The sequence below is a fragment of the Nannospalax galili genome, unplaced genomic scaffold (genome assembly GCF_000622305.1).
Source record: "Nannospalax galili isolate Female #2095 unplaced genomic scaffold, S.galili_v1.0 scaffold43, whole genome shotgun sequence".
Taxonomy (NCBI): Eukaryota; Metazoa; Chordata; class Mammalia; order Rodentia; family Spalacidae; genus Nannospalax; species Nannospalax galili.
The window spans coordinates 7,284,298-7,288,736 of record NW_008353342.1 but is presented as its reverse complement, the minus strand read 5'-3'; the positions used below and the strand labels follow the sequence as shown (position 1 = coordinate 7,288,736).

Sequence of the window (4,439 nt, the reverse complement as noted above, 5' to 3'; positions counted from 1 at the left end):
CTGAGGATAGTAGTGCAGGCTAGGAGAGTTAGCCGGTGGTGCAGGCCCAGAGAAGCAGCAAGAGGTGAGGGCGGGGCCAGGACAAGAAGTGGTGCTCCTGGAGCCCAAGAAAGGGACTGGGTTGCTCTGGGTGAGAAGGGTCAGGGAGCAGTATTGGTTCCCCAGGTGTCTGGGGCCCCAAGACTAGGAATCTCCATTGCCATTCTTTAATACACCTCTTTGGTATGACCTCCAACATGCCAAACTGCACATTGAATTATCTTTACTACAAATGTTAAAAAAAAAAACTGTAAATCATTTTAAGGGACATACTGCTGACAATATTTATTTGTTAATAAATTAATAAAGTCTTCACTCTTCAGAGTGAAGAATTTGAAAGCCAAAATTTCAAATGAAAATAATTAAAAAGAAACCAGAGATACAAGCACAGGCTGAATGGGAAACAGGAAGCCCAGAGGCCCAGGCAAAACGCTCACAAATCCAAATAGACTATAAAAGAGAAAAGGCCTCAGAAGGGAAAGTCTCGAGCTCCATCGGAGAGTGTCTCCATCTTGATTTTCATTCCAAGAACTCAACATATACAAGTCCTAAAATTACACCCACATCAGAGTTGAGTCTCCCCTAACAGTACACATTAGCATGTGTCTTTCAAACCTCCGGCTGATTCTAACTCAGGCACCCACCCTTCTATGGTCTTTGTCTTCTTGGAAAATCAGCAAGGTTCCTTCTAGCTGCTGCTATAGGTATGTTAGTATAAGCTCTGTTGAGTGCTGTCTGGGATGAAAGTGATGAAGAGATCAAATATACCAAGTGAGCTAAGGAGTAAGGCAGCGAATTAGGGATGGATGGTTTCTGTTATCAGTGGAATCAGACTCTTGTGGAAGGAAGGCTTCTGAACTCACCGAGTACTCTTTCTCAGCACCTAGGTTCCCAGACTACCCAAAGCCACCTAGTTGTAGTCATTGCTAAAGAGCCATGGGCAAGGACAGAATAAATGACTTGATCTGAGATTTGAGGTTTCATTTCTAGACGAGCTTTAACATATTGAGTTGTTTACATGCATGCTTACAAATGTGCACCCACACACATGAACATGCACACATGTACAAACATGCACACACACAAACATATGCACATACAATTTTCAAAATGAAAAAATGAAATGAAATAAAGGGAAATTGACCAAATGGCACAGAACTTGATTCAGATATGACTAACTTCATAAATGAGATTTGAATAGACTCCCCTTCTGGGATGTAGCTCAGGGGCAGAGTGCTTGCTTAAAATATCTGAGGCCATTGAGTTTTGCTTCCAGAAGGAGTAGTAGGAGAAGGAAGAAGAAGAAGAGGAGGAGGAGAAGGAGAAGGGGAAAGAAGAGGAAGAGGAAGATGAGACAGAGGGGAAGGAAGAAGAGGAGCAGGAAGAGGAAGAGGAGGCAGAAGGGGAGGAAGAAAGAGGAGGAGGAGCAGGAAGAGGACGAGGAGGCAGAGGAGAAGGAAGAAGAAGGAAGAAGCAGGAAGAGGAGGGACAGGAAGAGGAAGAGAAGGCAGAGGAGAAGGAAGAGGAAGAAGAGGAGGAGGCAGAAGGGGGTATGCTTAGCCATTGTTTTTGACTTGATAGTTATAACATCTGCAATATTTTTCCCCTCGTCACCACCAGTCTATGAACACACACCTTGGAAAGGCCTTGTGCTTCTCTTCTTCCTATAGTCAGATCCTTATGGAAGTGCTTAAAGAAAGGTCATCCTGGCACACCCAAGGCCTCCAGGGTAGTGTGGACATTTCCTTCAGGAATCTCATCCCCATCTTCAATAGAGATAACCTTGGTCTGGTAGCCACGGCAACACAATAAACAGAGTAAGACAGAGGTAGCGAGGTCTAAGGTGATGACTACAGCTGCTAACACAGCTGCTCCCTAGTAGAAGAAGCAGGGGAGAGGCCACAGGACCCTCACCTTGGATTCCAGACTTTGCTTCCTCCCACTGCACCCTCAGCTGTGAAAGATCTTGGGAGATGTTGGAGCATATGGGAAGGGAAAGGTTAGCTAAGAGAAGACGCTGGTGCAGCTTCCAAAGGTCGCCCTCCATGATGGTGATGGTGAAGCTGTTTGGGGGTCACCCACATTCCTCACTCAAGTTCTGATGATTCCTCACCCATGTTCCTATAACTAACCCCTTACCCATGATTCTGTAATTCTCCCTCACCCACACTCCTGTGCCTCCTCACCCAGGTTCCCTTAACCAATTCTTCACCCAATGCTCCTACAAATAACTGCACTCACCACGATCCTGTAAGTAACCCCTCACTCATGCTTCTATAAGCAACGCCAGTAAACTAATTGGTTCACCAAATTGATTTGGATAGATTTCTTATTTGGTCTGCCATCAGTGCCCAACTTGGATAAATAAACATTTATCCATATCTCCCCAGAAAAGTTAATACATAATCATATATACCCAGAATATGGTTTGATTCAAAGAAAGACAGAAGTGGGAGCAAATGTGGAACTGTGTGTGTTGATTGTGGAGAGAGGTGAGAGAGCCCTGGGCTGGTAGGCATACTCCGGATCTGACTACTTAAACTTGGCTCTTGGTTCTTGGCTCTGACACTCCCTGTCTACCTGACCCTTCCTGCATGCCACCACTTTCTGTGCCTGGGATTGTGCAGGGACCTCATTACCCTGCGCCCAATCTGTCAACCTGAAGATATTTATTCAACCTGAAGATTGAAGTGTATGAGAAACTTTGGATAATTCATGGCACATAGTTGGTGCTTATATTTGACTATTAATATCGCTTCAAAGATAGCACTCAGCTATCTTTGGGGCCTGCCTGGATTGTGGTGTTCAGTGTCGGGAATCAGACTCTTGGACCCTGTGAGTTCCAACATCTGCAACAGGCAGGATGGGGCAGATGCGTGCTCCCCCATTTTCTTCCAGAAGTGTCTTGGAGAAAATCCTTATACGACTAAAGAAAAGTACAGAAAAGAAAGCAAAATCTGTACCAGGCCAGTCACGGTGTTTGTTGGTGCCCTGGGGTCCGCATGTACTTAAAGAAGACTGAGATTGCCAAATCTGAAGTAATTGAAAAATGTTTGTCAGACCTGCCTGTTACAACTAGAGTACGGCCTGCCTATCCAGGTTCATGATACAGGAAATTCCTTTAAAGATGACAGGCCAAAATCAGAGGTCAACAAAGAGTACTACATACAGAATATGGAGAAATTTCTAACTCCATTGGAACAGGAGCAGTTGGGAAAGCGTCATCTCCTAGCGGCATGCTGTTCAAACTGGCCCGAACAACACTTTACTACAAAAGGAATCAGCTCCACATTTATTCCTTCTGGGTGGAAGGAGAGTGTAAGAGAGTAGAAGAGTCCATACAGGCATGAGAACCTGGATGAACAGATCCAGATATCCCCTTGCTGATCTAAGTATAAAGGACTGTTTTTATGGATTCAATGACCCTGTAACAGATAAGCTTCCAAAGCAGGCTTCAACCATGCCTATCTGGATCCCCCAGAGGATAAGACCATCACTACACTATATGTGGGTGGTCTGAGGGATACCATTTCTGAGAGAGATCTTATAAATCACTTCTACCAGTTCCAGGAGATCTGCATGATCACCGTTGTGCAGAGGTAGCAGTGCGCTTTCATCCAGTTTTCCATAAGGCAGGGTGCAGAGGTGGCTGCTAAGTCTTTTAATAATCTGTTGTCAATTGCCACATACTCAACATGAAATGGGGATGATCTCACACACTCAGAGGGAAAGAAACAGAATCACAAACTCTGGGGTCAAGCTAGCACTTGTACCAGGACTGCCCGGAGCTCTTCATCCTCCTCCTGCAGAGAAAAAGCCTCTGCCAACTACTTCAACCTGCTCCTAAGTGGTCCTACAGCTATTCCAGCTGTGATGAACACTGCTGTGTGCCTACTCTTTGGGATCTCCCAGCTGGAACACCATCCCCAGGTTTTGGGCCATACATATTCCACCCAATGCCCCTCCCCTCTGTTCATCAGGGCTCTGGGATCAATGGACTATCTTTCTGTGGACCCTTGGAGGATGGATGCTCCTGCTGGAGAACATAGCAGCCCCTAGCACAGCATCACCACTCAGGGCCTCAGAGGAAGAAAGGATGCTCTAACACCCCAGGAAATGATTCTTGAGATAAGTTCATTTTTTTCCTTGCTTTGTAATTTCCATGGTAGTTGAATATGTTTGGATGTGGGCAGTCAGAGAACCACAGTCATGCATCAGAGGATCAGTGGGCTTCACAAAAGCTTCCATGAACACAGCTGGTCACCACTATACCCTCACTAAGAAGACCTGTGTGTGCAATGACAAACGACACCCAAGTGAATTGAAATACCTAATGGAGCCTTACTGTCCCGATATGTTTATTTTGTAACTTTTTGGGTGAGAGGCAAAAATTGACCCAG

At 45.3% G+C, this 4,439-nt stretch overlaps 1 pseudogene; it reads left to right on the top strand.

Annotated features, from left to right (window-relative positions):
• Nucleotides 1-2,754: 2,754 nt before the first annotated feature.
• LOC103748029 lies at nt 2,755-4,098 on the top strand (annotated as a pseudogene).
• Nucleotides 4,099-4,439: the final 341 nt, after the last annotated feature.